Source organism: Myxocyprinus asiaticus, chromosome 12 (genome assembly GCF_019703515.2).
Source record: "Myxocyprinus asiaticus isolate MX2 ecotype Aquarium Trade chromosome 12, UBuf_Myxa_2, whole genome shotgun sequence".
NCBI classification, from domain to species: domain Eukaryota; kingdom Metazoa; phylum Chordata; class Actinopteri; order Cypriniformes; family Catostomidae; genus Myxocyprinus; species Myxocyprinus asiaticus.
The window spans coordinates 24,158,947-24,181,764 of record NC_059355.1 but is presented as its reverse complement, the minus strand read 5'-3'; positions in this window follow the sequence as shown (position 1 = coordinate 24,181,764).

The following is a 22,818-nucleotide window of genomic DNA, read 5'->3' as shown; positions in this document are numbered from 1 at the left end:
ATCCTGAGTCTACTCCAGGTCATGTCACGCCTCGGCCTGCTCCATGCCATGTCACAGCCATGCCTGAGTCTGCTCCATGCCATGTCACAGCCACACCTGAGTCTGCTCCATGCCATGTCACAGCCAAGCTTCAGTCTGCTCCATGCCATGTCTCAGCCAAGCCCCAGACTGCTCCATGCCATGTCACAAGCAAGCCTTTGCTCCAAGGTCCAGGCCCACCTCTGTTCCATGGTCCAGGCCCGCCTCTGCTCCACAGTCCAGGCCCACCTCTGCTCCACGAACCAGCGCTCACGCCTGCCATGGCCAACGAGTCAGCATCCACGCCTGCCATGGCCAAGTCAGTGATCCTGCCGTACCATGTTACCACGTCATGCCATGTAGCCACGTCAAGTCACCACGGCCGCGGTTCTGTCATGTCATTGGTTTATGCTCATTGTCTTGTTATCTTGTTTAGAGTTCTGTTTGTTCATTGGGTTATGTTTCCCATGTCCATGTATATAAGTCTCATGTTTCCATTGTATCAGGGTGAGGTATTGTGTTTATGTAATGTTGTTTGGAAGTCAAGTCAAGTCCATGTTTATGTTTTGTAGTCACGTTTTTGGTTTTCACGCTTCAAGTAATAAACTGCACTTGGGTTCTACACTTCTTCATCATCGTCTGCCTGTCATTGCCAGCATCGTTACAATTGTAAAAGATGGTGCCGCAGACAGCTGCCTCGGTGTGGAGCTCTCTAGCATTTTTGTTACTTTTGTTTGTTTGTCATGTTTTTTGTCGAAGATGGCACCGCAGATGGCTGCTTCGTTGTTGAGCTCTCTAGTGTTTTTGTTACTTTTTTGTTTGTTTGTCATGTTCTTAGTCACTCTTTCCCGATTAGTTTCACCAGGGATGAACTGCTAAATATTTGGCAGAGCATACCTGATAATTTTTTGCCAGTGTTTGATTATTCTGATGTTTTATTAGACATCTTAGTTGGAGGCGCAGCGGTGTTCTACAAGCTATCCAAAAGACGCACACGAGGGAAGCGAGCCGGCACGCTTGTGAAGCTTCATCAACGCAGCTTTAGGACTCCACTGCGGAGTATTCATCTGGTAAATCAAATCACTTTTATTGTCACACAGCCATATACACAAGTGCAATGGTGTGTGAAATTCTTGGGTGCAGTTCCAATCAACATAGCAGTCGTGACAGTGATGAGACATATACCAATTTACAATAACATCAAATTAACACAGCACAATTTAAACATCTGATATACACATAATTACACACAACAATATACAAATAATAACATACACTGTACAGTATACAATACACACAATATAGAGACACATTATTCAATAAAATAAATAAAAAAAATATATAGTAGTATATATAGAATTTACAGTAGGTTGTATTGTACTGTATTGACATTCAGGCTGTCGGTTGATAATAAGTTGTTAAGAGAGAATATAATATAATAATAATATAATTTATGACAGTCCGGTGTGAGACATAAGAGTAAGAGTAATAAAGTTCAGTGCTGATGTATTTCGTGGGAGATCAAGAGTTCAAGAGTCTGATTGCTTGGGGTAAGAAGCTATCATGCAGTCGGCTGGTGTGGGTCCTGATGCTGCGATACCGCCTGCCTGATGGTAGCAGTGAGAACAGCCCATGGCTCAGGTGGCTGGAGTCTCTGATGATCCTCCGAGCTTTTTTCACACACCACCTGGTATATATGTCCTGGAGGGAGGGAAGCTCACCTCCGATGATGTGTCTGGCAGTTCGCACCACGCTTTGCAGTGCTTTGCGGTTGTGGGCTGTGCTATTGCCGTACCAGGCAGAGATGCAGCCAGTCAGGATGCTCTCTACAGTGCAGGTGTAGAACCGTGTGAGGATGTGGCGGTTCATTCCAAACTTCCTCAGCCGTCTCAGGAAGAAGAGGTGCTGATGAGCCTTCTTCACAACGACTTCAGTGTGGACGGACCATGTGAGTTCCTCAGTGATGTGGACACCCAGGAACTTGAAGCTGCTGACTCTCTCCACTGGTGCTGCATTGATGGTGATGGGACTGTGTTCTCTGTCTTTTCTACTGAAGTCCACCACAAGCTCCTTTGTCTTACTGATGTTGAGGGAGAGGTGTGCACCTCCTCTCTGTAGGCTGTTTCATCATTGTCAGTGATCAGACCTACCACCATCGTGTCATCAGCAAACTTAATGATGGCATTGGAGCGATGTGTTGCCACATAGTCATGTGTGTAGAAGGAATACAAGAGTGGGCTGAGAAAACAGCCCTGTGGGGCTCCAGTGTTGAGGGTCAGTGATGAGGAGATGTTGCTGCCTATTCTAACCACCTGGCATCTGCTTGACAGGAAGTCCAGAATCCAGCTGCACAGCGAGCTGTTTAAGCCCAGAGCCCGGAGCTTCTCAACTAGCTTGGAGGGCACTATGGTGTTGAATGCTGAGCTGTAGTCTACAAACAGCATTCTCACATAAGTGTTCTTTTTTCCAGGTGGGAGAGAGCAGTGTGTATTGTAGATGCAATGGCATCATCAGTGGAGCGGTTGTTGTGGTAAGCAAACTGCAATGGGTCTAGAGAGAGAGGCAGCACAGAGCAGATGTATCTCTGATTAGTCTCTCAAAGCATTTGCTGATCATGGGGGTCAGAGCAACAGGACGCCAGTCATTTAAGCAAGTTATTTTTGATAGCTTTGGAACAGGCACAATGGTGGATGTTTTAAAGTATGTGGGGACTACAGACAAAGAGAAGGAAAGGTTGAAAATGTCTGTAAAAACACCAGCCAGCTGGTTCACGCATGCTCTGATGATGCGGCCCGCAATGCCGTCTGGGCCCGTGGCTTTGCGGATATTCACCCATCGGAAGGATCGTGTTACATCCGCTATAGAGATGGAGAGTGAACTAACCTCTGTAGCTTCGGCCGCGAGAGCTCTCTCCGCGAGGGCGGTGTTATTTCCCTCAAAACGAGCATAAAAAGTATTTAGCTCATCCAAGAGAGAGGCAGCGGTGTTCATGGCGGAGTTTTTATTCCCTTTAAAGTCCGTGATGATGTTAATTCCCTGCCACATGCTTCTAGAGTTGGTGGTGTTCAACTGTCCTTCAATCTTGTTCCTGTACTGGCGTTTTGCTGTTCTGATTTTCGGAGGGCATAACTGGCTTGTTTATGCTCCTCTGCGTTCCCGGAATTGAAAGCGGAGGGCCGCACATTAAGTGCCGCGCGAACATCGCTATTTATCCATGGCTTCTGGTTCGGATAGATCTGCGTTGTTCTGGTCGGAATGACATCCTCCACGCACTTTTTGATGAAACACATTACGCTATCAGCGTAAAGCTCGATGTCCTCATCAGAGGCAGATCGGAACATCTCCCAGTCCGTGTGATAAAAACAGTCTTGTAGCGTAGAGTCTGATTGGTCCGACCAGCACTGGATCGTTCTGAGGGTGGGTGCTTCCTGTTTCAGTTTCTGCCTGTAAGCGGGCAGAAGCAGAATTGAAGAGTGGTCCGATTTGCCAAATGGTGGGCGGGGGAGGGATTTGTAGCCATCCCGGAAGGGAGAGTAGCAATGGTCCAAAACCCGGTCCCCTCATGTGTTGAAACTAATGTGTTGGTTGTATTTTGGTGCGACTGATTTGAGATTGGCTTTGTTAAAGTCCCCGGTCACAATGAATGCAGCCTCAGGGTGCGTGGTTTCCTGCTCACTTATACTCCCATACAGTTCCTTGAAAGCCCAGTCTGTGTCGGTTTGTGGGGGGATGTACACAGCAGTGATAATGACTGCTGTGAGTTCCCTCGGTAGCCAGAATGGTCGACACAAAAGCATGTGAAATTCCAGATCAGGAGAGCAGAAAGACTTCATAGAATGTACGTTCCTCTGATCACACCAGGATTTGTTGATCATAAAACATACACCACCACCTCTGCTTTTACCTGAGAGGTCTTTCGCTCTGTCCGCCCGGTGCACGGAGAACCCCGCGGTTCAATGGCTGAGTCTGGAATCTCCGCAGACATCCAAGTTTCTGCTAGGCAGATAATGCAGCAGTCCCTCGTCTCTCGTTGGAAAGAGATCCGTGCTTTCAGCTCGCAGAGCTTGTTATCCAGAGACTGAACATTTGCCAGTAGAATACTGGGTAGCGGGGGTCGATTTGCGCGGCATCTTACTCTGATGAGAACGCCGGCTCTGTTTCCCCTTTTCCTCCTGCGTTTCCGCATCCGGACTGCCCAGACAAAGGGCTCCGCTTGCATGTTTGTAAACATCGGGTCGGCACTGAGGAATGTGAAATTGCTGAACCAATGTCCAAAAGTGTTTGTCTGTCGTAGACAATAAGGCAGACAACATCCAAGACAAAAAGCATAAGAATTGTGAACAGAACAAACAAAACACTACCATGTTGTGTCGGAGCTCGCAACGCAGCAGCCATACTCGGCGTCATCTCAGGTCCTTCTATAATATATATCCACTCCCTCACCAACAAAATGGATGAACTGCTTCTGCTTACTCAAACATAAGGACTTTTCTAACTCTGCTGCTCTGTGTTTCACGGAAACCTGGCTGAGCGAAGCCATCCTGGACAGCACGTTACATCTTCCGGGCTTTCAGCTGTCATTTACAGGCACTCTTCATCAACTGTAAGCCTTTCTTCTTGCTGCGGGAGTTTTCCTTGTTTATTCTGGTGAGCATGAATGCAGCATTGCAACAGCTAGCTGATCACATCCCAGAGATGGAGCAACAACACCCAGACTCTCTTATCATTATTCTGGGAGATTTTAATAAAGCTTACCTCAACCGTGAACTGCCAAAATACAAACAACACATCACATGCCCCACCAGAGAAAGAAATAGCAATTATTGTACCGTCTTGTTCCATCTTGTACTGTTTGCACACGTTTGCACATGCACTTTATGTAGAAATGTGTAGGTATTTTAGTTATGTGTAGTCTCATGTAGTTCTGTGTTTGTTTTATGTTGTTTCATGTTGTTTTTATGTAGCACCATGGTCCTAGAGGAATGTTGTTTCAATTCACTGTGTACTGTACTAGCTGTTTATGGTTGAAATGACAATAAAAGCCATTTGACTTGACTTGAAATATATTGGACCACTGCTACACCACTGTAAATGATGCATATCACTCTGTCCCATGTGCAGCTTTAGGACTCTGTGATCACTGTCTGGTTCATCTTCTCCCGACCAACAAGCAGAAACTAAAATCAGCTAAGTCTGTAGTAAGGACTGTAAAGAGATGGACCAATGAAGCAGAGCTGGAACTACAAGCCTGCTTTGGCTGCACTGATGGGAGTGTTTTTGAGGCTGCAGCCACAGACCTGGACGAGCTCACAGATACTGTGACATTATATACCAGTTTCTGTGAGGATAAGTACATCCCTACTAGGACATTTTTATCATTCAATGACAATAAACCATAGTTTACAGGAAAACTCAGACAGCTTCGTCATGCCAAAGAGGATGCTTACAGAAGTGGGGGTAAAACATTGCACAACCAGGCCAGGAACACACTTACTAAGGAAATCAGAGTGGCTAAAAGAAGCTGCTCTGAAAAGCTGATAAAACAGTTTTCAGCCAACGATCCTGCATCTGTGTGGAAAGGCCTAAAAAGAATCAACAAGTACAAGACACCTCCCCCTCGCTCTGTAGAGAGTCAACTAATGGCTGATGAACTAAATGTGTTTTACTGCAGGTTTGAAAAGCCCAGTCTCACACCCCTCCTCCGCTCTGATCTTCACTTCTTACACACAACAGCACCTCCTAGAACCCCACTCCTCCCCCTTTCTGCTACTCAATCTGCACTTATAATCTGTGAGGAGGATGTGTGCCGGGACTTTCAGAATCAAAAGACTAGGAAGGCTTCATGCCCAGATGGTGTTTCACCTGCCTGTCTGAATGTCTGCGCTGACCAACTGGCCCCCATCTTCACACAGATCTTCAATAGATCACTGGAGCAGAGTGAAGTTCCCTGCTGCTTCAAACTCTCCACCATCATTCCAGTCCCCAAAAACCCCCAAATCACAGGACTTAATGACTACAGACCTGTCACTCTCACGTCTGTAGTCATGAAGTGGTTTTGAGAGACTGGTTTTGGCCTACCTGAAGGACATCACTGGACCCCTGCTGGACCCTCTTCAGTTTGCTTACTGAGCAAACAGGTCTGTGGATGATGCTGTCAATATGGGACTGCATTATATCCTGCAACACCTCGACAGACCTGGGACTTATGCAAGGATCCTATTTGTGGACTTCAGTTCAGCCTTCAATAACATCATGCCTGATCTTCTCTCAACCAAACTGACCCAGCTCTCCGTGCCCACCGATGGATCACCAGCTTTCTGACAGATAGGCAGCAGCTAGTGAGACTGGGGAAACTCACATCCGGGACCCTCACTATTAGCACTGGTGCTCCTCAGCGATGCGTTCTTTCTCCACTGCTCTTCTCCTGCACACAAATGACTGCACTGCAAAGACCCCACTGCCAAGCTCCTGAAGTTTGCAGATGACACCACGGTCATCAGCCTCATCTGCGATGGTGATGAGTCTGCACTCAGATGGGAGGTTGATCAGCTGGCTGTCCGGTCGGTCACAACAACCTTGAGCAGAACACACTCAAAACAGTGGAGATGATGGTGGACTTCTGGAGAAATCCCCCCGCACTCCCCACCCTCCTCGCCATCCTGAACAGCACTGTTGCAGCAGTGGAGTCATTCAGGTTCCTGGGCTTTACCATCTCTCAGGACCTGAAGTGGGACACCCACATAGACTCTGTGAAGTACAGAGTGAAGATGGCTTGTACTTCCAGAGGTTGTACTTCCTTCACCAAATCAGACAGAAGGAAACTACAACGGACAGTCAGGACTGCTGAGAGGATTATTGGTGCCCCCTTGCCCACCCTCCAAGACCTGTACGTCTCCAGAGTGAGGAAACGTGCAGGTAGAATCACTCTGGACCCCACACACCCTGCCCACTCCCTCTTTGAAATTTTGCCCTCTGGCCAGCGCTACAGAGCATTGAGCGCCAGGACATCCAGACACAAGAACAGTTTTTACCCTCAGGCCATTTTCCTCATGAACAATTAAACTGCATCAGGACTCCCCCATAGTGCAATAATGTAAATACATACCTCATGTACATATGTAAATTCACATATTTAATTCAATAACTGTACATACTCCTACCTTGCGCATATGCTACCGGTCAAAAGTTTTGAAACATTTACTCATTCTTTATTATAAATTTTTTTTTTTTTTTTTTTTTTTTTTCACATTTTAGAATGATAGTAAAGTCATCAAAACTATGGAATAACATGAATGGAACTATGGGAATTATGTTGTGACTAAACAAAATCCAAAATAAATCAAAACTGTGTTATATTTTAGCACTTATTGGATGCTTTTATTTATTATTTGGTCCAAGACCTCAATTTCAAAAATTTTTTTTTTAAATAAAATTTTAGTGTTATAATGAAATAAATTAATATGGTGGCACAATTATATTTTTGTCTACAAAACTAATTTCAAACATTTAAGCATACGCCTTCAGATCAAAAGATTTTTAAGATCATGAGAAACATTTCAGTCAAGTGTTTCAAAAATTTTGACCAGTTGTGTACATTACCACTTGCACATGTACATACGCCATTCTTATATGTCCTATTATTGTGTGTCTATTTATACTCTTACCTTGTTTTATATTCTGTGTCTTACTGTAATGTTCTGTGTGCACTTGTTTCTCCTATCACCAAAAAAATAAATAAATAAATAAAGTCCTTTTGTTCGTGAGAACACTTGGCAATAAAGCTCATTCTGATTCAGATATTGTAACTAATGTTGTAAAGTGATTGTCACTAGATTTACAGTATATGCCTTATGTTTTTTATATAGTTGAAAAGTGGTCTTGTGGGGTTAAATAATCTAATAAAAAAAAAATTACAAAAAAAAAAAAAAAAATATATATATATATATATATATATATATATATATATATATATATATATATATATATATAATAAAGGATTCATAAATATTTTCACAATTTTAAAGCTTTAAATGTTTTAAAATGTTTACATTTTAGAAGCTATCAAAATGTCTATACTGTATGTTTCAGCATCTATTCAAACATAAAGAAAATTATGTTTAAATGCTGCGTACAAATAGCTATGAATAAGAATGACATCAGACTGGAAAATTGCAGTATCCAAAAAATAACAAATAAAAAATTAATTAAAAACATACTAAAACCAAGTAACTTAGAAGCCATTTTTCTCTGTTCCACTGTTGCATTGCATGCTTTGCCTTTGCAGGGCTGAGCTGATTTAACACATTGACCATGATGTAAAATTCGGGGCACATTTTTCTCTGTTGCTATAACTATCTTTACTGATTATCTCCACCCAAACAACGAGCAACCTGTGTGTCCCTCTCCTCAAATAAAGCTGCAACAAGTGAAGCTCAGTGACCTGCACCCTCCTCCGTGACCTTTCCTCAGCCACATCAGAAACGCTCCAGTGGTCATGACCCCCCTCAGTGGCCCCAGCACTGAAGGGCTGGTGAGAGACGTGTGCAGCCCACACGTCTGTGTGTGTGCGCTCTTTTGTCTGAGCAGTGGTTCGGCGTCCACAGGTGCCATTCCCTTGAGACACAGCAGAGGTTAATGATCTGCACGGCCAAGCAGGAATAAATAAATCACTTCCATAGAGTGGGCATAAATCTTCACTGATGCGCCCATTTGCAGAGGCTAGCACCACCAGTTGCTAATGATTGCATTTTTTTCTTGTGTGCTTTGGCTGGGCCTTGGCATTGATTGCTGACTGTGGGGGCAGGTGAGTAGTTCTCTCTCTCTCTCTCTCTCTGTGTGTCTCTCTCTGTGTAATTGATTTTGAGGCCTTATGGAGACATTCCAGTTGATTGGGGTATATACTGTATGTTTGGGTAAAGACTTCATTTTAAGTGACAGTTATGTCACTTGAGATAGGCTATCTATGGATGCACTTAATGGGACAATGAATTGGACATTTAAAATGCTTTAGCTGAGTCGTAGCATGGATAACCAATGCTCATTGCTTTTTTATTTTCCATTTACTGTCCTTTTTACCTAAAATTGTCTTTAAATGAGTTTAAACCTTTAGAAGTATTTAGCACATTTTCCTTTTTTTTTGTATGCACAGTGTATTACTGTGTGATACCAAGCTTATGTGGCAAAGGCATTTCTTGAATAAAAGTTTAGTTCAAATGTGGTTTTATAAAAAATTCTTCCTCCAAATGACTAATTTAGAAGCTCTGTTTTATTATGGTAAGCAACGTGTGAAATGTTTAATATAGGCTAAAAATTAAACTAAATAGTATAGTTCCTCATAAACATTGTGAATGAATTATTATAAATTGCTGTAAAAAAATAAAAATAAATAAATAAAAATAAAAAATAAAAAAAAAGTGTTCCTTGAGACTGAAATTGACAACATGGTGCCCCACACTGTGCTGCAGTGTGATATGACCTGCAGTTTATCTTTCTCATGTTATACTGCACTAATAGTAGTGATAGTTACATGGATTTTCTCTCCATAAAGTTCTTGAAGAGCTCAGCAGATCTTCTGTGCATACTGGCATCTGACTTGTGTCATAGTAATCAAACCTAATGAACAAACAAATTAATTGGTAGATATGTCACATGTTTGCTAAGAGGTGGCTAATGTGTGTCAAAGTGGCCACAAATTAGCAGGCTTTAACAGTAATTAGTGTGTCCAATTGATTAGTATCAATGATCAATATGCTCACTTGAGAGCAATTAGCAGGACCAACTGAAGAAAAAGGGACTCACTAATGAACACATGAGAAGGAACATGCCAGCATCAGCATACAGAAAAACAAACATACAATTTACGATGAACAAAAGGGTTGTAGGATCCAATGTGATGTTGCTTGGCCACATTAAGGGGAGACTGGGGCTAGTTGTCACACATTTTACTTATTTCTCAGAGTAAGTTTATCTTTAAAAGTCAAGTACTATAGGCACTACCTTAAAGTCTATAAACATGCCCTGAAAAAAAAAAAAAAAACATTCAGTTAATTGAACAAATGTTGACCCTATAGTGGATCATGTCTTGACCTGACTTTTATGAATAAAACAAAACAAAAACAGTTGACTCCTGCCTTAATGAATGCAAGTGTGTTTTTCTTGTATTCACTTACCCAAAGGATCAAGAGCTATAAAATAAATGATGAAATAGGAATAATAATAATAATAATAATAATAATAATAATAATAATTATATATATATATATATATATATATATATATATATATATATATATATATATATATATATATATATATACAGTACTGTGCAAAAGTTTTAGGTCTTCAAAAACAATGCCATAGTTTTCATTTGTCAATTAACGTCACAAAAACTCAATCAATATTTGGTGTGACAACCTTTGCCTTCAAAACAGCACCATTCTCCTAGGTACACCTGGACACCTGTTATTCTTAGTTGTTTGCAGATAGGATGTTCCAAGTTTCTTGGAGAACTTGCAACAGTTCCTCTTTCTATTTATGCTGTCTCAGCTGCTTCTGTCTCTTAATGTAATCCCAGATCCGGGCTCTGTTGGGGCCAAACGATCTGTTGTTGGGCACTTGTTCTTCTTATATTTAATTCTATTTACAAAGGGAATGTTGAAATCTAAAATGAATATTTCCTACTGATACACTAAAAGCAGAATATATAAAATAACCTTTTTAAGACAAATGTTTTTTCTGAAAAATATAATTCTTTTACACAGTACACAGTCTCTCTCTCTCTCTCTCTCTCTCTCTCTCTCTCTCTCTCTCTACTATATATATATATATATATATACACACAGTATATACATACATACACACACAGTTTTAAACCAACATACAAAACCACTGCTAGAGAAAAAAAATAATATTAAATTTTGGCTCAAAACCTTTTGTCAACTCCCTTGTGTGACAACTAGCACTGGTCTTCTTTATATTATGTGATGGGCTCTTATCATATGTGTTTATCTTTATTCACCTCTTGTGTTGGCTTGAACAGTGGAAATATGAACAAACAAACAAAAAAACATTAACAATGAATGCTGTCACTCTCTGATATCGAGTCTGAATTTAAACAGCATCTGTCACATAGCTAATGTATCACAATGATTGATTTTTTCCCCAATTGTATACAGACAAATGTAGGCTATTTGTGCCTAATATTGTGTATTTCTCACTACTTTAAGAGCAGATCTGTGGTCAAGTGATTCAGTCCATCTATACAGAAGGTGTGTTCTAAGTACATAAAGCATAATAAAGAAAATAGAAAAAAAAAAAAAGAAGAAAAAAACATTAAAGTGGGTGTCTCTATTCACATTTCAAGGTGAAGAAGAAATCAGGATACAGTAATAAAATCTCAGATCCAATCAGGACTATATTGCGATGAGGGGATGATGAAGAAAACAATGAGGAAGAATAAAGTCATTAACCAGATTAACAAGATATTTAGAACAGCGGCACCAGCATGTTCTCTTTTATCCCCTAGTGACACAAAAGAGAGAGGGAGAGAGAGAGACAGAAAGAAAGAATAACAAAACAAGAGAAAGAAATGCACAGAGGCTTTTCTTCTCTTTAAAATGCTGCATTAGGTCTTTTCCAGCAGTCAGTTTTGATAGTTCAAAGCTGGCAGTTCAATAAATAGCTGGAACCGGCACATCTCTGTTCTTGCAAAAATAAATCAATGTTAATCCTATTACCAGCAGTTATCACCTAGCCCAGAAATGGTGGCAAGTAAGGAAAAAAACTGAGATGTCAAAGAGGAAAGGGGGAAAGAGAGAGAGAGAGAGAGGGTGAGCAAGTCACCCTTCATTCACTTTCAAACACAGTTTTGATAATTTTCTTCTGTAGAGGAAGAGGGAGGGGTGTACAGAGTGGAAGGTGGGGGGTTTTGAGGTGTGTGTGTGTGTGTTTGTATAGAGGGTGTCCACAGTGAGTGATGTATTTACACGCAATGCCAAGATCAGACCTTGCTTGTGTAAGCAGGATGTTTGAGGCACAAAACGTTGCTTTTCTTCAGCCACATTCACAATGCTTACCAATTGCTTTACCAACAAAGGCCTGATACATGACCTTTCACCTCCTCTCTCTCTGTCCTCACGATACTGCACTGAGGTCATGAGGATTTCTGGTGATCCTAAACACAGACAGCATTTTTTTTAATGGACTTTACAGAATAGCCTATACTGTGCAACAATAATAGACAGTGTAATATTCAATAAACTGTGGCGCACTCTGTGGCGCACTCAAAATATTGCCCTGTTTCTTTGAGCATCCCGATCAGCCCGACACAGCAACACTGGCTCAACCAATGCTGTGAGAGTGTGGTGGGACTAACTGTTTTCTGACTTTTGGAAGACAGAGGGCCCTGTTTTAAGAGCGCTATGCCTTAAGTGCAGTGCTATGCAATACGTCATATCCGTCAGTGGGCATGGCCTTAAAGTTTTGACATTTTCGTGCAAGCATGCGCTAAGTATAGGTGCAAGTGGGTTGGTAAAATTGTGCATGCAAAGCGCTAATGGGCTGGGTCAAGTGCAATTTAATTCTGAGGTTTTTCTCCTGTTCCCTATCTGTCACTCACTCGATGTTGTGTCGATGTAGTGACACTAGGGGTCACTCTTGGGAGCCCCAAATCTCCAACCTCTGCTTTTTTTTAAAAAAGGCCAATGAGAATTGGTGAGTGGAATTTGCATGCCACTCCCCCGGACATACGGGTATAAAAGGAGCTGGTATGCAACCACTCATTCAGATTTTCTCTTCGGAGCCGAGCGGTTGTATTCAATGCACTGAATTCAATTCCCTCCAAAGACGCACCTCAAAACTGCTGGATTTATGGCGCATTTCATAGGCTTCTCCCCCTCTGCACACGTGGAGTGCAGAGAACGCCCCTGGGCGCTTCGGCAGAGCGAAAATAAGAGAGTATATTCTAAAAGAGTATATTTTCTTTCACAAAAAGAGCAGCACACACAGAACGTCTTTTTAAAGATGCCTTTCCGTTTGTGTGTTATTCCTGGTTGCGGTCATTATCTCTCCACTTCTGATGGCCACGATCGCTGTCTTATGTGTCTGGGCACTGCCCACGTGGAGACATAGTTTGTGGATGAGTCATGTCCTCATTGCGAGAACATGACCATGGCAATGTTGCGGTCGCGGCTTGCTTTCATAAGAATCAATGGGACCACCTCTGCCGGGTATCCCCCACCAACCTCCCATTCCCCAGCACACTCGCTTGCCCGATCGGGCCCTCGCACGAGACCGCCGGCTCGTCTCAGCACGAGTTTGACTTCTCCTTCAGAGCTCGGGAAGACTATGAGTTCTCGAGCGCAGCATCAGAGAGCGGGCTCATCCAGTCTGACGCAGAGGCTTCGGCTGGGCTTCCTCCTTCGGGAACGGTCACCCAGTCTCACACCGATGTGGAAATGACGGACATGCTTTCCTGGGCAGCCGCGAGTGTTGGGCTAGAGTGGAACCCTCCACTCTCCCCTGAACCCTCGCGGCTCGATGACTGGTTGCTAGGCACAGGGCACTGCCCACAGCCATGCCACGCCCCACCCTGGTCCCTTTCTTTCCAGAAATGCATGAGGAGCTGACAAGATCGTGGGAGACACTTTTTACTGCCCGGTCACGGTCTTTCAGCTCCCCCGCTCTCACTACCCTCGATGGTGGAGCGGCCAGGGGGTATTCGGTGATCCCCCAGGTGAATAAGATGCTCGCGGTGCACTTGTTTCTGCAGAGTGCCACCACCTGCCATGGGCGGCCGAAGCCGCCTCCACCCTGCACGCCATGGCTCTCCTGCAAGTACACCAAGCCAAGGCGCAAAAAGAACTGCACGAGGGTAGTTCTGACCGAGGATTGATGCAGGAACTGCGCTCGGTGACCGACCTCGCTCTCCGGGTGACGAAGGTCACTGCGCAGTCTCTCGGGCAGGCGATATCCACCCTGGTGTTCCAGAAGCGCCACCTTTGGCTCAAATTGGTAGAGATGGGAGAGGCGGTCAAGGCACGGTTCCTTGATGCCCCCATTTCCCATGTTGGCCTGTTTGGCGACGCCGTCGAGGACTTTGCCCAGCAGTTCTTGGCAGTGAAGAAGCAGATGGAGGCGTTACAATATATCCTGCCCCGGCGTGGCTTAAGACCCCACACCCTGTCTGCTCGTTGCCAAGGGCATCCTCCTGCAGCAACAACACCGGCTCTGCCGCAGCCCACCTCGGTGGCCCGTCTCTGGTGTGGAGCCCTCCACAGGAAGCAGAGGCCACCCGTCTTGTGGCCAGCCGCTAAGAACCCCAGGAAGGTTTCGAAGCGTCCCCGAGACGGGTGACCCAGGGGCAAGGAGACCCACTTCTCTGGGGCTGGTCGACAGACCACTCCATCCCCCGGTGGAGGGCCGGTAGGAGAATTTTTTGTCGCCACATGCCCAGGAGGCTGCGGCACCCAAAAGCCTGACAAAAAATATGGCCGTCGTCACGACCACCGTCCACAGTCCCATTTTGGCAGGTATGGCCGGTACCCCCTGCCCCTGTGCGCCCAGCTGTGGCACAAACATGCCCACATGGGATTGGTTCCAGTGGACTACCGGGACGAGATTCCTCCTCCCTCCTCCTCGGCCAATCTTATGGTGGGCGGCAGGAGCCAGGTAAGTGCTTCGATGTCCCTGGACTCAGCACGGTCCCCTTGACATGGCACCTCGAGCTCCGCCCCGCCGCGAGGCCCCACCCGCTGGTACGTCTGACGTGATCATTCCCTTGGTCCCCCTCCCCTGGAGTTTGGGCGCAAAGCTCACGCTTTCCAACCTGTCGCGATGGCTGACCCGGACCGTCCGACTCGGCTACGCGATTCAGTTTGCCAGGTGCCCGCCGAGGTTCAGCGGCGTTTGCTTCACCTCGGTGAAGGGCGAGAATGCCGCTACCTTGCATGCGGAGATCGCTACCCTTCTGCGCAAGGACACGATAGAGCCTGTCCCTACAGCCGAGATGAAGAAAGGGTTCTACAGCCCTTACTTCATCATACCGAAGAAAGGCGGTGAGTTGCGACCAATCCTGGACCTGTGAGTACTGAACCGGGCTTTGCACAGACTCCCGTCCAAGATGCTGATGCAAAACTCACTCTAACGAGCGTCCGGCATCAAGATTGGTTTGCGGCGGTAGACCTATGGACGCGTACTTCCACGTCTTGGTCTTACCTTGACACAGACCCTTCCTGCGGTTTGCCTTTGAAGGCCAGGCATACCAGTACAAGGTCCTCCCCTTCGGCCTGTCCTTGTCCCCTCACGTCTTCACAAAGGTTGCAGAGGCAGCCCTTGCCCCACTAAGGGAAGTGGTCACCCACATCCTCAACTATCTAGACAACTGGCTAATCCTAGCTCACTCTCGAGAGTTGCTGTGCGCACACAGGGCCCTCATGCTCTGGCATCTCAGCCGACTGGGGCTTCGGGTCAACTAGGAAAACAGCAAGCTCCTCCTGGTTCAGAGCATCTCTTTTCTCGGTTTGGAGTTGGACTTAGTCTCCTTGACGGCGCACCTTATGAACGAGCGCACCCAGTCAGTGCTGGCCTGTTTGAAGGCGTTCAAACAGAAAACAGCGGTTCAACTGAAACTTTTTCAGAGGCTCCTGGGGCATATGGCATCCTCGGCGGTGGCCACCCCACTCGGGTTGATGCATATGAGGCCACTTCAGCACTGGCTCCAGACTCGAGTCCTGAGATGGGCATGGCACCATGGGACACGTCGCATGGTCATCACACCGGTCTGTCACCGTCTTTTCAGCCCTTGGACTGACCTCTCATTTCTACGGGCAGGCGTTCCTCTAGAACTGGTCCCCAGGCGTGTCGTGTTCACGACAGATGCCTCCAAAACAGGCTGGGGCACTATTCGCAATGGGCACGCAGCCGCCAGCCTCTGGACGGGTCTGCGACTGCATTGGCACATCAACTGCCTCGAGTTGTTGGCAATTCTGCTCGCCCTGCGGAGGTTTCGGCTGTTGATCCAGGGCAAGCACGTGTTAGTTCAGACAGACAACACAACAACGGTAGCATATGTCAACCGCCAAGGCGGTTTGCGCTCTCGTTGTAATGCACAACGCGCCCGCCGTCTCCTCCTCTGGAGACAGCAGCACTTCAAGTCGCTGCAAGCCACTCATATCCCAGGCAACCTCAACACTACAGCGGACGCGCTGTCACGACAGATTACCCTCAGAGAAGAGTGGAGACTCCACCCTCAGGTGGTCCAGCTGATTTGGAGTTGATTCGACAGGCACAGGTGCACCTGTTCGCCTCCCAAGAATCCTCCTCACTGCCCGCTCTGGTACGCCCTGTCTGAGGCCCCCCTTGGCATAGACGCGCTGGCACACAGCTGGCCCCCTGGCATGCACAAATATGCCTTTCCCCCAGTCAGCCTGCTTGCACAGACCCTGTGCAAGGTCAGGGAGGATGAGGAGCAGGTCGTCCTGGTAGCACCCTACTGGCCCGCCCAGATGTGGTGCTCGGACCTCACGCTCCTCGCGACAGCTCCCCCCTGGCGAATTCCCCTGAGGAAGGACCTTCTTTCTCAGGGACGGGGCACCATCTGGCACCCGCGCCCAGACCTCTGGAATCTCCATGTCTGGCCCCTGGACGGGATGTGGAAGACCACCTGTGGTGGTAGACACAATCACTCAGCCTAGGGCCCCCTCTACGAGGCGTCTGTATGCCTTGAAGTGGCGTCTGTTCGCTAAGTGGTGTTCTTCCCGTCAGGAGGACCCCCAGAGATGCGCAGTCAGATCAGTGCTTTCCTTCCTGCAGGAGAGGTTGGAAGGGAGGCTGTCCCCTTCCACCTTGAAGGTGTACATTGCCGCCACAGCAGCACACCACGACGCAGACCGCGCCTCGTTCCCTCATCGGACCTCTGTAGTTCTTCAGGGTCTACAGAGAGCCCCCTTTAAGCCTTTGCAGTCAGCCGAGCTTTAGGCACTCTCCTTGAAGACTGCCCTCCTGACTGCGCTCACTTCCATCAAGAGGGTAGGTGACCTGCAAGCGTTCTCTGCCAGCGACACAAGCGGATAAGCCCAGGATAGCTGGCTGGGTGTATCGCTTGCACATAGTGCCTTCCACCTCCCTTGGAGCTGAAGACGTGTGCCATTAATTCCCAGTAGTGTTCACAAACTTTGTTCCCTGGTTGACTTCCTCCAAGCCCTGTGGCAGTCGAGTTTTCGGAGAGACTCGCTGCCAGCCCAGTATACGTGCTAACTAAGAGCCCTGTTCTGGGGTAGGTGCTCTGCATGTGGCGGTTCCCTGTAAGGCTAACCCCATGTGATATATATCTTCCGCTAGTTCGTTTCCCTGCTGGCAAACTGCGTCTTCCTTGGGCAGAGCCCCTCTACCCCAGTCTCCATGTTTGTAGTAACTCCTCCCCCATTGGGCAGGATCTACCTTGAAGGCTCTCCACATGGTTGGAAAGACCATGTGACGTATTCTTCCACTTAAATATCCCCCCCCCCCCTCTTTGGGCGAGGTGTGGTCTCCACGGTGTCTTCCCCTTGGGAGGGACACCCCCCGACTAGACCTGGCGGCCCAGTCGGATAATCCCCCTTCTTTTTTAGGGAGTGGAAAAAGAGAAGGGGAAAAGAGGCCACGACAGGGTTAAGCCTGTCTCTATCTTTGGGTAGTTGACTTGTCCCCAAAAAGGGCTGTTCGACACTCATAACTATGTTGGGGGAGGTTACGTGTCGACCTGGCATGCTGGCTATGAGGCACACAGCAGTCTGCCCACCACACACCGCCAGTTCACGTAACACAGTTCAGCCAGTTGTGGCGTTTCGTATAGGGACCCCTAGTGTCACTACATCGACACAACGTCGAGTGAGTGACAGATAGGGAACGTCATGGTTACTGGTGTAACCTCCGTTCCCTGATGGAGGGAATGAGACGTTGTGTCCCTCCTGCCACAACGCTGAACTACCCGCTGAAATGGCCGGACCTTATATAGGCTCCTCAGCATAAAACCTGAATGAGTGGTTGCATACCAGCTCCTTTTATACCCGTATGTCCGGGGGAGTGGCATGCAAATACCACTCGCCAATTTTCATTGGCCTTTTATCAAAGACCAGAGGTGTCTCGGGCTCCCAAGAGTGACCCCTAGTGTCACTACATCGATACAACGTCTCGTTCACTCCATCGGAAAATGGAGGTTACACCAGTAACCATGATGTTTATGGATATATAGTTTATAGATTAAGAATAGACAAATAAATTAGATTAGTAGATTAAAATCAATTTCAGTGTTTCAATGTTGGAAACAATTGCTTGTTCTCGCACAATGTGATATTTGTTGAATTTTGTTGAACTGATAAACTTTAATGTAATGCTGTCATGTTGTATCATGTCCAAAACCTATGTATTTAAATCTTTTGTTTACTAGATTTTTGTGATTTTCTGCGACTGAGCACCATCAAATAATTGTTTCTATCAATTCATGCTGAACGCGTACACAAAAAGGGAGAATGTAAAAAATAGACAAGAAATGAAACAGACACAGTAGTGTTCAGAAGTGCATTTCTCTTGTGAACAGAACAACAGTCTAGATTAGAGCTAATCATTGTCAGCAGGATGCAGAAGTGGGCCTTCTCACTGACGGATTAGCCCTGCCGCTGTTGTTGTTCCTATTGTTATTGTCAGAAAAATATAATTACTGCTGAATCTCATCAAAGCCAGAACAGCCTTCTCAGAGTTGCTGCCCTATTTCATCCAAAATAGAAAAATGTAAGAGACTGAGAGAAGAAATGGAACCTGAATTTGCTTTTTGTTGAAACGCCTGATTAAAGCAGAAAAATTATCTAACAGTGAAAACAGACCAATGCTGCACAATTGTTTTTACATTTTTTTAGTCTTCAGACCACCCTCTACCCATTTGAAAAAAAGCTGACACCAAGTATTCACCTTGACTTGACTGACTGTATATATATTTATTTCCTGTGTAATGGAAATGCGGGTGACCCCATTCCAGTTCTATCCATTTGATATTCCTGTAATAAATTAGATGGCAACAGAGGTGCTTTAACATGTAAAATAGCGGTGACATACTAAATAATGAGCCATGCAAGTATTACTGAGCGCCAGCTAGGGGACCCTGGGGTGTTTCTGAGCCTTGGAGCAGGCCGTTTTCCTCCAAAGGGGATGAGAATACGGAGGTAAGGCACTGAATATGGAAATGGCATTAATAGACCAACACCCAAAGCTAGATTACAGTGTGTCAACCCCAGTGGCCCAAATGCTCTGTGTTTAGGTTCACCAACAACATAAAGAGAGCAAATTATTTATTGGGGAAATTGCTCTCTTTTTTTATTGGTCCCCGGTGAACGTCTGGGCCCATTTTGTGAGTATTATTCTTCCACTTTGAATCCATTTATTCTCCACCAGATAAACTGCCCATCAAGATGAGGGGCAGTAGAGAAGGGGGGGAAATTTGCGGGCCTTATTTTGAAGGACCAGTGGCAGACAGCTGTGTCGGCATTGCTGCTTGAATTTGTCACCTATCAGCAGACATGATCTGATCTTTTCAAAGGCTGATTTATCGCTAAGCCTAGATGTTTAGAGGGTCTGATTTTAGATGTTCGAAACCCGGTTAACCGTCCCTCGACTCTTTGACCCACAGTATCAAATGGGTGGTTATGAGCAGCCGTTGTCCTTCAGGTGACACGGTGCTGTTCTGTTTCAATCAAGTGATACTGTGTAAACACTAAATAAGAATTGTATCTGTAGATTCGCCATTGGTGAGGAAGAAACTTTATGAGGTCAAATGACATTGTGCTTTTCAGGTATGAATCATCACCTGGGGATAACTCACAGATGTGTAATATTATAACACTGATTGTAAATTTGTAATCACAAATTTATTTTCACGATCATGGTGGTTTGAAACTGGGTGAAGCATTGGAGATGTTTTTGTGTTATAAAGACTTCAACACATCTCAGCCATGCCAGTAGGATGTCAATAGGACTGAAAACAAGCATGGACGGAGAGAGAGAGAGAGAGAGAGAGAGAGAGAGAGAGAGAGAGAGAGAGAGATTGACAGACGAGACATGGCCAAAGGATTTGTTTTTTTCCACTCCTGTTGTTAAAGGATGAAGAATTGCCTCGTTCTCTCTCGTGCTGGTCTCTTACTGCTTTACTGTAATAGCAGGTATATTTTATGTATGGTCAGCAGGATTACATTTTTAATGGCTTCATTGGTATGTGTCCCAGGTCATAAAAAGTACTGTAATAACATAAGAAAAGTTTATTGCAAATGCATATGTGTTCTTGCTCTTCGGGAGAATCATCAAATATTTAGACTGAGACCAAATCTTGAACATTCACACCCTTCACACAAGTTTAATCTTCAGGAATAAAAGGAAGGATGTTTTAAGAGGAGGTAAAATGACAGAAAGGGACATATAAATTTGAATAAATAAATAAGCAAGCAGTTGTGTGGAAGCCGGATCTGTTCAAAAGCAGTGTGAGGAATGGCGATTGATTGTTCACCAACATTATGTCTAAATAACCCTGTGAGCGCATCATAAACTGTCCTTCTTGCATGGCAGTAGCGTGAGACAGAGGCACCCCCCTCGTAAACAACTCTGTCATTTTAAGTAAGCGTGGGTCTGCTTACCCGGCACCTTTCGTTCGGCAAGCCGCACCTAATTTAGCAGCCTTTAAATCTTTTGCCGTCATTGTCGTGAGAAATGCCTGGTTGCAAATGTCTTTTATTGAATGCTGACTCTGTGGTATTACAGGCTTGCAGATATGCCTGCTGTAATATGTCCCCAGCTTTATCTTGTAATGGCAAAAGTGTATTAATTTTAGTGGACTTTCAGAGAGGGTGCAAGAGACAGAGAAGGGATGGGTTTGACACTGTTTGGGATTGGGGCTGCTCGACACACTCTTTAAACACATTTTTCATGTGGGGAGCTGGAGAGGTGTGTGGCAGCTGAAGACCCTCATGCATTTCTTAGAGACCCTAAATACAGAGTTATCAAAATTTATCTGGAGAAAAGGTGTATCTCGGTAATAACTGCTTTCGGAAAAAGTGCCCCAAAAGTAAATCTTTGTTGTAGGGCTCTTTGCTGTTGGTTGGGCTGCACAAGAGTGGATTATGCATAAGAATGCCTGTATTAGGAATTTTTAATACAGGAATATTGAACTTATTATTACCTCCCTCTACTAGTAAGAGGACCCAAGCATGCTAGATTTATGGCTTAAAAATACACTTGGAAAGCAATTCCTTTGAAATATCTGAAATATTTTTGCAGTTGAGGTTAAATGCTACTCATCATCACTTTCACTCTTCCTTCTTTTTCACATAATATTTTCATAAATCTCTGGCTTTATGAAGCAAGTGTTGCATCATTTTTAGAGGTTGTTAATTTATCTTTTTCTGATTTAGCCTGAAACGGTTTTGATTTGTACTCAAAAAAGCTGCAAGTAGGTAGTGTGCACAGTGAGATCAGGCTCCTCTGCTCTTTTACTGTGGTCCCTATACAAGTACTCAAGCCTCACAAGCTACTTAAGAGGGTTTAATAAGGTGTGTGGTGACAAAAGTAATGCAGGAACAAGCATACTCTGATAGATACAGGGGAGTCCTGCAGGAACACTACAGCATTTTCCCTGCGGCGATGGGAATGGTGGTGTATCGGTGTGGCATGTTCAGTGTGTAGCAGCTGGTTTAAGAGGACAGAACCGCAGGTGTTTTTATCAAGCCAAGGGCCTAGACCACCGGAGGCTCCTGTGATGAAGGAAAATCACCGGACACAAACAGTCACAATGCCTTCCCTCTCTCATCTCTCTCTCTCTCTCTCTCTCTCTCTCTCTCTCTCTCTCTCTCTCTCTGTCACTTCCCTCCTTCTGACTTCCACTCTCCTGTCCCTATGGTTATCAGGTTTTTGGGGCACTGTATTGTGATGTCAATAAGCAATTTTTCTTGCCTGGTCTCCAGCCTGACCCCTTTAATCCATCAATATATTATTAGAGATAAAGTTTTGTGGAAGCCTGCTGCAGTCACAAGATAAATGACATCTCTGAAGTCACGCATTAAAGACTAGATTAAGGCCCTGTGACTGTGTCTTCAGTGCTCATCTGTGCGCCTCTGTCCAACCTATCACACTAAGTGACAAGAAAGAAAAATAATGAACTGAGGCAGAAAAAGCAAAGAGATATTTCTTACACACACTCACTCACTCACTCTCACACACACACATAGCATACGTCTGTCTTCAACTGGGATTAGGGTGCATTAGAGGAGAGCTAAAGAAGAGGGGAGAGATGGATAGAGAGAGAGAGAGAGTGAGAGAGAGAGAAAGAGAAAGAAAGAGAGTGAGAGAGAGGGGTCCCCGTCTGTTTGGGTGTTTTTTCTATGCTGGTGCTGTGAAAAGAGAGTGGGGAACGTTTTATTTATTCCTCTGTCAGCTGTTGATTTTTTTTTTAAATGAAAAGAAAATATTAAATTAGATTTTTTTTTTTTTTTTTTTGTGGTTCATAGCTTGATCTTGAAGACATCCAACAGATAGTGGATGACAGTTTTGGCAGCAATCTAAACCATTTTATAAACATTACACTGGTTTTAAGAAGGCGTTCAATAGACTTTTGATACCCAATAGCACAATAATCTTCAGAGGTAATGATACAGAGAAAAATGAACTGCCTTGCATCATCACTATGCAATTAATGCCACTTTAGTGTTCGGTAAACCTAAATATATGAAATATAATCTCTGAACAATTTCTGAATTGTATTGCTTTTTAATAGGGGGGAAAAAAACT